Raw genomic sequence first — 12933 nt, forward strand, 5'->3', positions numbered from 1 at the left:
TCCTGCCATGTGAGTTTTGATGACAACAATTGCCCAGGTCAGTTTTCCAGATTCATTCTTTTGGAAATGAAAAGCTATTCTCTTAGACTTGAAGGTTGCCCCACACTGCACTGTAGTGGGAAGAAAATATATGGCATCTCTGCCTTTAGAGTATTAATTTCCCTTGTCTTGAACTTTTGGCCAGATTTCTGTCCCATCTTTCATGTAGACAGAGTAATCATTAGAGAGAGAGAGAGAGAGAGAGAGAGAGAGAGAGAGAGAGAGAGACAGACAGACAGACAGACAGACAGACAGGAACTCTAATATAGGGTGGATTTGACCAGAGATCATCAAACCATTCTTTTCTTTTTTTCGGAGCTGGGGACCGAACCCAGGGCCTTGCGCTTGCTAGGCAAGTGCTCTACCACCGAGCTAAATCCCCAGCCCCCATTCTTTTCTTCAAGGATGATGAACCCCAAGCAAGTGATACAAGCCCAAAGTAGGTAGAGGAAGGAGCATTGCAGCAAATTCAAGGAGAGAGCTCTCTAATAGTGGGATCCCCTCTCAAAAACAGAAATAGGAAAAAATAGAGTAACTAAGATAGTGACTCAATCCAGGCCACTAAGGCTGCAATTCAAAGTCTGTGGTTTTCCTTGCCCAGAAAGATGGATCTTTCCAGTCTTTTCCACTCCTGCTACTCTAGTCCTTCCCTTTATAGCCCTTGACATCCCTTAAAGTGGCTTTCCCACATTCTCTAGTTTGCTTGCTTTCCAAGTATGTCAACTTTGATTATCCCAACATTTTGCCCCTTGTAACTGGCCTATTCAAGAGTAGAGTGAATGATCTTTGTTTTTGGCAACAGTGTTAGTGTATCATGTCCAGACTATATTATCTTGACTGAAACATGTATAGCATTATAATTGCTTAACACACACATATACATACATAAATATGTACATACACATAGGCACACACAGTCACATAGTCACACAATCACATATATACACACACACAGTCACACTCACGCACAATCACAAATACACACATAGCCCAATCTCTCCTAAGAGAAAAGCAGTTACTACCAGCATAGCTTTTCAATCAGTGCTTCTAGGCAAAGAAAAACTTGAGGGTAGTATCCTCAGTGTGGGAAATCCTGCAATTCTCCTCTAACTCCTGTAACTGCCCTAGGAAAGGCTCACTGCCACATTGAATTTTTTCGAAACATGTGCAAGCTGAGATGCATCTGATTTTGTTTGGGGACAAAAAAAGAAAATCGAAGCAATACGTTTTACATATTGATGAGAATGGATGGTGGCATAAATACATATCCATTACGTGTGATTTCATTTTTATTTCCAAGTAAAAATAAGGTAATGACCAGAAGCCTCCCTGCCCCCTTCAGAGTGGGAGAGAAAGCTGGGATTCTAAAGATGAAAAGATCTATTTGAAATTATACAACTGTAAGCCAGTTATAAGTCTGAACTGCTTATACTATGTGACTGTGTGCATATTTGTGTGTGTGTGTGTGTGTGTGTGTGTGTGTGTGTGTGTGTGTGTGTGTGGTGTGTGTGTGTGTGTGCATGGACGAGCACTTCACAGGTCTTATCTGTGAGAGTGGCAACGAATTATTTTAATACAAAGACTGGCACGCATACCCAGCATATAAAGTGTTAACAAAGTACTAAACCGCACCAGGAAAACCATTTCCAATTTTAACCACCATTTCTATCCATTTAAAATCTCTTTTCTTTTAGGTCCTAGCCTTTTGGCCCCTCTCTTTGTTAATGTAATCATTGGAGAGACTTGATTGTTTAATTAGAAAATATAGCACCATTATTCAAAGAGTTGTCATTACCTAAGCTGTAGTGGTCAAAGGACAGCCTTTAAAAATGAGCTTGACACATCTATCTAATTTAATTGTATTTATTTCCATATTTCTAAAAATACTTTCCCTGAAAACAGCTTCTGGGCACAAATTCAAAACTATCAGCCATGCCAACAGTCTCGCCCCTCCCTCCCCGTCAGCTTGCACATTCAGGAAGACCTACAAAGTCAGAGTGGTGTCTCTGCCTTTCCTCTCTCTGATGCCCAGTTATCACCTGGAATAGTCAGAATCTAAAGAGCACTTGGTCTGGACCCAATAGAGAGAAGGTTTGTGGTTCTCCGACGACCCACTCACAGTCCTATTCCCAAGAAAACATGGTTTAGGGCTCTGTTCCCCACTCCAAATATGGCCTCAGACCCATTCCACCATCACTACAAAAGCTGCACATGATCACCTGACCAAATGTAAGAATCTTGGTGTGGGGAAAGGATCAGAAAGTGCCCAGATCACCTCTTAAGGACCTATTGGACCACGGTGTCATCACAGAGTCTGTTCCATGAACTGGTCTCTTTTATTACATTTCTATGCATTTTATCTTTAGTGGGAATACCAAAGTATGGTTAATAGGAAACAGGTACACACAGAGAAGGGAGAGAACAGAGAAGGGAGAGAAACAAATGAAAGAGAAAAGAGAAAGGGAGGAAGGAAGGAAGGAAGGGAGGAAGGATAGAAGGAAAGATAGAAGGAAGGAAATAAGAGAGGGAGGGAGAGAAGGGGAGAGAGGAAGGCAGAGGGAGGGGAGGAAGAGAAAAAATTGCCTGAGGCTGGAGGGGGGGTGGGGATTTGGAAACAAGATTCCAGAGCTGACTCCTAAACAATGAGTAGTGTTGCCAGGCAACCAAGAGGCAGGAGGATCCAGGCTGAGGTGGTGAGAATAATAAGGAAGAAAGGCTGCATGCCAATAAATCTATTTGAGTCGTCTTTATTAGTCCACGGGATGGAGGATAAGCGCCCAGACTGGGGCAGTAGAATAGAAAAAGTGACACAGAGATAAGAGGCACTGAAGTAAACAAAACACTAAACAACCAGGCTGGATTGATGGATGTTGAGGAACAGGAATACAGTGGTGGTCTAAAGCACCACCCCTGGAATAAGAATGCAGGTAGGAAAGAAGAGGAGGCATGAGGGGAGCTGGCTGGGGACTACATTGGCTATGCCTGTGCAACACCCTAGAGATGTTCTAGGCAGCTACTGACTTGATGGGATGTTGGGATATATCTGGAGGGTAGACCTTAGAGATGAGCAGATGACAAGCAGGCAATGGAGCCTGCCTTGTTAGTAAAGCAGCTCCCCAAATCTTAATGGGCCCAGAAATCATTTGGCAATATCGTTAGGAGTGGTATAGCCCTTCAATAATACCAAGGTAAGAGGTGAGATTTTTAATGCAATTCCAGGTGATGCTGACACAGTTGCTCTGTAAATTACATTTTGGACACCAAGATAGTAGACTCATCCAGGTGCCTGAGGAAGGCTGCACAAAGAAAGAGGTGTCTTGGAAGTACAGAGGCATGGAGCCAGCCTGTGAAGACAAGAGAAAAGTTAAGATATGTAATACTATAAAATTTGAACATTTTCATGTGGACTCAAATGTTGAAGGGTCAGAAGAAATCACAATAAGAAGTTGGCCATCTGCAAAAAAAAAAAGGGGTGGGGGAGAGGCCTCAAAAGATCCCAACCTTGCAGAGAGACTTTAATCTAGGATTTCTACTATCCAGAACTATGAGCCAGTATGTCTACAAGTCAAGCTGCCCCATTTGGGGTAATTCTTGTAGCATCCATAGCAAACACACAGGCATTTAATAACAGCTCCTTAAAATGAACAGTACTATCACAGTGGTGTGGTCCATATTTCTTTCCCTTACAGGAAGAGGAGCATCCTTACAGATCTATTATCTTCCACCTTTCTGAGATTCCACTGACCCCCATAAAAGGGCTTTGGTCATGGTGCAGGAATACAAGGAGCCAGTAGCAGAGTTACAAGAGAGAGATGGGAAGGCCAGCTAGAAGTGACCATTGTTTGGATGCTACATCCCTCCTAGTTACAGTGTCTGAGAAGTCTTAAGATAGAAAGGACCCTGAGCCAGTGACTCTGCCCAAGATAATTAGCATTGTTTTTAGGGAGCAGTGTCATTTTTTATGAGTCTTGTTGATATATGTACAGTCAGGTGGCAATAATTATTGTTATGGAGTAATATAAAAGGAAAACTTAAGGGATTAAATCATCTCTACCCAATTTGTATTTCTAAAACAGCACAGGAGATATGTGGTTCTCCTGAAATAGTGTCCTGTATAACTCTGTTTCCAACATTTACCTAAACCAGTATAACTTCTTGGTTATCAATGCTCAAATACCTACAATTAGAATCAGTTAAGACTAATCTACTTAAGAAAATCCCGTACAGTTTCAGGAGTATAGAAACACAGAATAAGGGTGTTCTGGTACTGTTTTGAAGTTCCTGGGATTGTTCCAGTATGACTGGCACCTAGCAGGACTTCTGAAAAGGCACAACGCGATACCCCCAAATGCCTGTATGGTCAATATGTTCAAAGAAAAAGTCTAGAAGGGACTTAATTAAGCCCTGGTCTCAAAATAAAGGAAGAGGTGGTTTCTATCCCTGGATCTTCTGATTCTGAAGCTTCACACGTCATACATTTTGTTGAAAAGCTATTCATCTATTCAAGGTTACTTATGACATTATTCCCAGATTCACCTGAACAATGTATTTCCCACAGATGAATCCACAAAGAGGTTGAGAGAGCATGTGCAGCAGGCAAAGTCAGGGAACTTTTTGGTGCACCTAGGACCACAGCCACCTTTTTCCACACAGCAATCCTGCGTTCAGTGTTAGTCAACAGGTCCCTAAATCCAACTCAAAGAAGGCCATTGTCTTAGACCTAAGTTTTTCTACAATCCATTCAAGTGGTCTTTCTGTTTACCTGAAAGTTTCAGAGAGAAATTTGGCTCTTTTGTGAACATTGTCTCCATGATCAAAGCTAATCTGTCATCCTGGGGATCAAAGAGTATGAACTCACAGCTAGGCTCCCGAAACTGCAGGACTCCCAGAACTGAAAACACCATTGAGTTCAAGAATTGTAATTACAATATCTAAATAGCCTCTCTCTAACAGGCTTTAAAGGAAGCCACTGGGAGAACCACCATAAGCCTCAAATTATAAGAAATGATAGTAGTGTCATTTTATAGGTCAACATCGTTTGATAGCCTCTAACCTGTTAATTGACCTCAGAAATCTTAAGGGCTTAGTGGGAGAGCCACTGTAGAAAGGGAAACTGTAGCAGGGAAGTAGTTGGGATTCAAGGAGCTGGAAAACATGACCCCAGGCCTTTGAAAGCCTCCCATGATCCTCCTCCAGCCCCATTGACCAACAGGAACTCTAGGAGACACCCAGTGTTTGAGTGATTTGGTGCATTATGTCTACAGCTAGCACTGTGTGCATAATAAACTTCTTGACTTCCAGGATCAAACACAAAACTACAGCTTAAGATCTAAGACTTAGCTCCTCTCCAGGCAGCCCATTACCCATGGGGAGCTGTGAAGCACTGTGAGATAGCATATTGTAAGGTGTTGAGGGCAGAGGCTGAGGAGGCAAGGCAAAGCCAGCTGGTTCTTCCAAGTGATATAAGGAAACTAGTTCATCTGTGCTGTATAAAACAAGTCATCCCAGCCACCAGGGTAGTAACAGATGGTTGCACTTGGTGGTATTGATGGAATGTGTTGGACACAGAGGTATCAAAAGGTGGTCAAATATAAGCTCTCTGGAGCTTAGCTTTGGCATGGACCTGGGAACAACAGGCAACAGAAAGCCACCAGCATATCATAATCTTTCTTGCAGTGGAAGCTACTGATTTGGAGTGAAATAGCAAGATGAAAACAACCTTGGACCTGAGACATCTCAGGTTGCTGACCTGATGTTATGCTTAATAGAAAGCCACCAGAAGGCTTTCCAACTAAGCTTCCCGGGCCCTGAAACTCATTAGATATAACACAGGAGACTTGGTTTTGTGGTTTCAGCCTCTTCTATGGACATCAAAATTATCTAAGTCTTACCCAGCAACCTGCATAGGAAAGAAAACTGATAGAGAAGGCATGGTGGATATGAAAACTAGGAAAGAGACCTAATCTCAGGGTCCCTACATAACACATAAGCTCATTATGTGCCTGGAAGGGACAGGTGATGGGCAGTGGTACTCTGCCTCCTTACTGTGCACAGAACCTCTACCCTAATCTTTGTCTTTCTGGATATGGTGTTAACATCAGGATAACGTAGTTGAGTGTACAAGCTGTTAAGTATAGAATGGGTTTATATACACATCTTCAAAGCAGGTGCTATATACTATGTCTATTTTGCAAATGAAGAAATGTAGCTTTTCAGAGTAAGGCATTAAGTTCATATAATGCTAACAGAGTCATTTGGAAACCTTACCCTTGCCAAGTAGAACAACTATCCAGAAATCTTTCTGAATTTACATTGAAAGAATAAAAGGTCATCCTTGTGATGAATAAATAGGTGAAAAAAAAACTCATTTTTAGCAAGAAAGAACCACAAGTTATACTATTCCAAGTCAATTAGATCATAGTATTTAATTATAGAAGGATCACTAAGGTAATTGTGCAGCCATACCTATCACTCAAGAGGCTGAGTCAAGAGGATGTGAGTCCACAAACAGTGAGGGATAGAAAGTGTTTGAAAACAGCCTAAACAACAGGCAGAAACTCTGCCTCCCTCAAAAAAGAGTATATTAAAATCTGTGTAAGAAAAGGTTGTTTCTGTATATTAAGAATTGATAAAAAAACATTGTTAATTTAAAATGAAATATCCAGTATAAATCAGGTGTGTATTCTATCTCACACACACACACACACACACACACACACACACATCTATATATAATTGTATAATACAGACTTCTATTTGCTTCTTTTCTTTTGTTTGTTTGGTTTTTTGAGGTAGTTTTTTTCTCTATGTACCAGTCCTGGCTATCCTGGAACTCAATTTTTAGACCAGGCTATCCTGGAACTCACAGAGATCTGCCTGCCTTGTCAGATCACAGACATCGGGCCATGCCTGGCTTGTTTTTGTTTTGCTGTGCCTGAACTCCTAATCTTTGTGCCTGCATCTACATTCTAAGTTCTGGGATCACAAGAATGAGTCAGATTTCTAGACAAGTGCATGTTTCTTATAATGGGGTTTTGAAATTACTAACAATACTTAGTAGGCTTAGAAAGGAATCAGCATGGAAGTTGGATTCTTTTGTCTTTTTTTAATAAATACAACCATGGAAGAGACATTTTGCTACTTTTGTCATATGACACATCCTAGAAAAGACAGGTAGCTTCCATGACCTTTACTGTATATATTGCTTAGATGTAGGCTACAGGTGCCCCTTCAAGGAGGCAGAATGAACTGTCAAAGAGATTGATTATGCAAGGATGAGACTCACTGGGAGGTCACCTCAGGGTCTGCCCGCTACAAATTAAAAGAAAGAAATAAGCAAGCTTTTCATTAATAAATTTTACAGTGTTTGAGAAATCCTACGCAAAGGAAAATGATATAAAGTGAAAAGATAAACGTTGAAAAGAAAATTATTCTTACTGTCACACACTTCCATTCCACACAGCAGCACAAACCCACATGCATAAATGATTGAAGTCTCTTAACGTTCAGGAGTTTAGGTGTAAGATAAGTAAGATTATCAAAACAATATATACCAGGGTTTTTATTATTTAACTTTATATGTGTTTGCGGGTGGCGGTGTGTTGAAATATATTGCATCATATGGACATTTATGAGCATTAAGTGCCCGAGGAGGCCAGAAGAGAGTGTCAGATCCCCTGACAGTGGGTCTAGACATGGGTGAACAGCCTGACATAGTACTGAGATCCAAACTGGGGTCACCTGCAAAAGCAGCAAGTCATCTGAGACATCTTTCCAGGCCTACAAAAGGGTTTTTTAAATTATTCTTTCCAGCAGCAACAAAAACATCACAAACTGATTCTAGCACAAACTGTGACCTACATAAAGCTGCAAGACTCAGGGAAAGGGACATAAGAAGCCATGTATGACAAGAGAGGAGCCACATGACAGAGCTGAGTACTGCTAAAGCTGAAATTAATGTGTGACTTGCAATTAAACTGTTTTTAAGAATCCCAACCTGGCTTTAACAAAATGAATTTCCAATTTACCTAAAAAAAAGAGGATATTTATGAATTTTAAATGAGGAAGTACAATGTATTTTATAACACCATAACATTTAAATAATGTGACATTTCTAAAAAAAAAAGATCAAGGAAATAACCCAGAAAAAATAGTTTTATTATGCATCGTCTCATAATTTATGATAAAGACTTTATCACAAACCAAAGCCTAGACAAACCGAAGTGAGCTTGGGGCAATCAGCTAACAATGAAGAGCATGATATATTTAAATAATTACATCATTCCACGCACCAAGAGGAATTTCTAATAAAGAACATATATAAATAAAAATTGAAAGGAGGTTCAGTTCAATTCCCTTCTTTCGGAGAGAAAGAGACTTTCTCTTTCAGAAATGATGGAAGTTCACAGTGGAAATCATCGGCAGGCAGACCAGGGAAGTGCAGGCAGGCAGACCAGGGAAGCATAAGCAAGCAGACCTCGGGCACAAAGCACAGCCGTTCTGATGGATTCGTGCTCTTTCAAACTTGGGTTTGCATTTTGAAAAACACCCTTCCTTCCAAACGTCACATACCAATTAGAATGTTTGCAGAATAAAAGGAAAATAACAATAATGATAACCAGCAGACTAGAGCGAATACCTGAGGAACGAAAAGGACTGACAAGAGAACCATGAAGACTTCTATAAGTCAGTCAACAAAGAAAAAAAACAGAGAGCCTGCCAAAAAATTAAATGCATATTAATTAAAATAAGAGAAATTGTTCAATGTGGATTACAGGGCCCTATGTTCTTCTAATAGGTTGTTTTTAATCTTACAGAATATTATCAAGCTTGTTCTCTGTGTCTTCTGGTACACACCAAGCTGGCCTGAGCAGCCTGCTATCCCAGGGAGACCTCCATTCTCCCATACTCCCACCCCTCCTCTCTGCTCATCTTCACCAGACCTGTGGTACCTGGACTATACAGGTTAACTTCCCTTCTCCCACCCATCACCCCTTGCTCTCTGAGTCTTCTGGGGCACTCCCAACTGCCCTGAGCAGTCAACTATCCCTGGCAGACCTTCATATTCCTGCCACCTCTCTGCCCACCTTCATCCAACCTGTGGCTCCTGAATCATACAGACCTGTGGATCAGGAACCATACAGCCCAAGGATGCCCAACAGAGGTCTGCCACACCAGGACCATCAAGGTTACCCACACACACACACACAAAATACCAACTACAAAAGGAACATCCAGGGACCAAAGTCATCCAGATGGCTAAAGGCCCTAAAAAGAGCACAATCAACAAAAGCCAGGGCAACATGATATCGTTAAAGCACAGCTACCTTATTACCACAAGCCCTGGATATCCTGACAAAACCAAAACACAAGAAAATGACCTTAAATGCAATCTTATGAAAATTATAGAGGTCTTTAAGGAGGGAATGAATAAACCCCTTAAAGAAACATAGGAAAATACAATCAAACAGATGAAGGGAAAAAAACTGCAAGACAGGAAAGTAGAAATAGATGTAATAAAGAAAACACAAACAGGGAATTCTGGAGATGGGAAACCTAGGATGCAAGCATCACCAACTGAATACAGGAAATGGCAGAGAGAACCTCAAGTAGAGTAGATACAATAGAAGAAACTGATACATTGATCAAAGAAAATGTTAAATCTTAAAACTTTCTGACAATACATCCAGGAAATCTGGGATACCATAAAAAGACCTAATCTAAGAATAGAAATAGAAGAAGATGAAGAGTCCCAGCCCTAAGGCCTAGAAAATATTCTCAACAAAATCATGGAAGAAAACTTTCCCAAACTAAAGGAAGAGATGCCTATAAACCATGTATAGAACACAATTAGACTGGACCAGAAAAGACTCCAGATTTGGTATCTGGTAAGGGTATGCTTCTTCATGGATCTTTCCAGTACCTTCTCACATGGTGAAAGCTATCTCTTTTCTACTAAGGCACTTATTGCATTCATGAGGATAGATCCTAATTACCTTCCAAAAGCAACTGTTCTTCATATCACCATATTGGAATTTAGAATTAACAAATGACACACAATCTTTTGATCCTTGGAGTGCCCTGGCTTCAGCACACTTAAGTTTTAATAGACAGTGTGAACAGGAAGACAATGGAGATGTGGCCATTAATGGGGAGAAGGAGGAGCATTTTCTCAAACATGTATCTACTGAGATGAGCGTTGACTCATGGGTAAAGCCAATTGCAGGTTAATGGACAAACTAGCTTTCATGATGCTTAGGAAACCAAACCCTAGAAAATCTTGTACAACTCTTCTTTCTATAGCTAGGTGGAATCTATTCACAATACAACTGTGTTAGCCTTGTACTTAAATAGGAACTCATCCATATTTCTTGAAAAGCAATTATATGCCCTATATGAAGTGAAGAATTGTTAGGCACTGGAGAAAGAGGCATTAAGCAACACACACACACACACACACACACACACACACACACACACACACACTTCAACTTTAATTATGGTTAAATGAAGAAAAAGAAAGTAACATGGCAGGAGAGAGGGGAAGAAGGCTTATTCCAACCTTGGAAGATGGAAAAGTGACAACTGAGATATATTTGAGATGAGGTTAATTGCCCAAGAGAAAGGAATTTGCCAAGCAAATAGAAGACAGGAAAGAGCTGTGAGTGCTTTGAAGGGAGGAAGTCACTCTTGCCGTGGTTTTAAGTCTGGAGACCTCCTGCTTGGTTCAGGAGACCAACTGAAAGTAACGTGCAATGTGGAAAGTGGTGAAATGAGGCTCCACTTTCTCAACCCACAGGAGCTTTTGCACAGTGGCACAGACTTAGGGCTCAGCCCTTGAGTCAGTGCAACAGGAAGCTATTCAAGCACTTCAAAAAGAAACAAGTGATTCTTGCTGTAACTAGCTCCCCGATTCTAATGCCTAAAGGACTGTGGAGGGGCAGAAGGGGGTGAAGGTCAGCCAGTGGTGGGAGCCTTGCAAGCGACAGAGAACGGAAGGCATAAATATTTGACCTGACATTCAGATAGAATTTAGCAAATCCCATCACGCTGAAGCACTGTGCAGGCTGAAGAATTGGGGATGCTGGGATGCACGATCTTGTCGGTTCCGTTTTGATTTGTTCCCTTAGGCTGCTATACAATATTCACTTACGATGTGCCAATTGGATGGTCCAGCTCACCACGCCCTTGTTAGCTGCACTAACTTCAGAGGGGATTTTACTGAAGTTTCCCTTTCTACAATTGCTATTCTCATCTTTCAAGTCTCCAATTGTGTTTGCCTCATCTTTCTGTGCCTTAGTCCATTTTAAAAAATAATTTCATTCCCTTGTTTCTCAATATTAAACCATTTTAAATTTTAATTTATTCTTTTCCATCCACTCTGTCTCCTCTCACACACACTCTTGCAGTTTCTAAGTGTGTGCTCCCTTTCACCATCTTCCACCAGCTGTTTAATGAGCCTTCATTTCTCTTCTGTGGGTGTAAAGCATCATTTATAGCTGCCATGCTCCGTGGCATTACATATTGTTCACCATGGAGGTTAGGAGTCGCTATATAATTCCGTCCCTCTCATAACCCCCAGGGGAAGAATAGGAACACGGGGCTTTTGATGGGCTTGGTCATGTGACGTGCATCAACCAATGAGGTGTTACAAACCTAATCTGGGATAGTGGCTGGGTGGCCCAGTTCACTGTGTCTTCTTAAACGTGTGCAGTAGGATAAACAATGGCTGCTCACTGGAGAAGCCCGTGAGAAAGATCTAAACCAAAGCTGCATCTTGGAGCCAAGAAAAACCAGGTCCCATTTAGATGAGCCATGTCCTAGACAACTGCTTTCCAGTTACTGCAGGCCACGTCACCCAGCCAACCTTCAGACTGGGGCATGGCCAGTGAATGTTGGTTACAGAATGACATGGAGACTTGTGGCGTGCTGTTACATGGCTATAATGGTTGTCATGCAGTCTAGACTTTTTTTTCTTTTTTTTATGATTCAAGAATTTATTAAGTCATACATGCAAAACAAACTGCTAACTGCATTAGCCAAAGATCAATGTAAAAACACTCCACAATTCTGCAACTGTCAATTGAAAAAAAGTTTGTTTGATGGGGAGGGGAACACCCATATAGAAGAGGAGGGGGAGGGTTTAGGGGATGTTGTCCTGGAAACCAGGAAAGGGAATAATATTTGAAATGTAAATAAGAAATACCCAATTTAATAAAGATGGAAAAGGAAAAAAAGAAAAAAAGTTTGTTCTAGTGGTTGAAAGGCCCAACACTATATTCTTGCCAGTGAGTTTGGTTACACAGAATGGCGTTAGCACTAGCAGTTGACAGAACCTCACAGACCCAAAGGAACATGCCTAGGCAGAGCCACGACAGGAAGCGTATGTCCACGTGGGTGAGATCTAGAGGGGCGGCATTAGTCACATGACAGTGTTGGTACTGGAAAGCCGCAGCACACGATTTCTACACCTAGTCACTAGAAAACGAAGGGAAGCTCTAATTAGCTTTGAGCAAAGTAACCTGAAAACAGGAACGCACTTCTACTACTCGACTTTCTTCTAAGAATGGGTCGCAAACTCCAGTCCAGGAAGTGTTTGGTCTCATTTCCAAGTGCTATTGTATTTTTATTTTAACTTTTCTTTCATTCATCGTTTTGATAGTAAGGAATACATTTATTTCAAGGGTTTTCCAGCTACCATCTTGAAATCAGAAGGACGAGTGCAATGCTGAAGCAGTTGTAGCCTTTATTTTAAGTGGTTTAATTAGAAGAGCTCTAGAAATTTTTTGGCAAGCCAAGAATAGCACTTGACAGCTACAAATCAGGAATAATCCTCAAGTTATAATGAAGGACTGCTCTGGGTGACAGCATTTCTGCCACTTTTTGACACAGATG

Source organism: Rattus norvegicus, chromosome 14 (genome assembly GCF_021556685.1).
Source record: "Rattus norvegicus strain SHRSP/BbbUtx chromosome 14, alternate assembly SHRSP_T2T, whole genome shotgun sequence".
In the NCBI taxonomy this organism is placed as follows: domain Eukaryota; kingdom Metazoa; phylum Chordata; class Mammalia; order Rodentia; family Muridae; genus Rattus; species Rattus norvegicus.